The following is a 483-nucleotide window of genomic DNA, read 5'->3' on the forward strand; positions in this document are numbered from 1 at the left end:
CAAATCAATAATTAGACACCAGGATATCTAAAACTCATCAGACGGCTCTATGCTTCCAATGCAAAGTGTATTTCAGCAGGATAAAGGGCTCTGGAGATTATTGATGTTTCGTTGGTATGATGGAAGTGAGTCTATGGGCTTATTGCATTTCTCACATGTCACTTATCATTTTTCAGACTCGGCCACATGATTATCTGCTAGGACAAGAGAAGAAGCTCCATTTTCCTATAGACCAAAGTCTAATCACTGGCTGTCTAATTGATTGGTACACATCTTCACAATAATGTTTCATAAATTGGCGGATTGGAAGTAAAGAAATATGCCCGTGTATTGATGGGTAAGGCAGAGCAGATTGGTGACAATAAAAGCAAAAGAACAAAAAAAAACATACACTTTGACATTGGAAATGATGCAACGATGGATATACGTGTATTTGTACGTGCCTGTGTGGGAGAGAGAGAGAGAGAGAGAGAGAGAGAGAGA

This window comes from Anarrhichthys ocellatus, unplaced genomic scaffold (genome assembly GCF_004355925.1).
Source record: "Anarrhichthys ocellatus isolate YVR2014 unplaced genomic scaffold, GSC_Weel_1.0 scaffold20, whole genome shotgun sequence".
NCBI lineage: Eukaryota > Metazoa > Chordata > Actinopteri > Perciformes > Anarhichadidae > Anarrhichthys > Anarrhichthys ocellatus.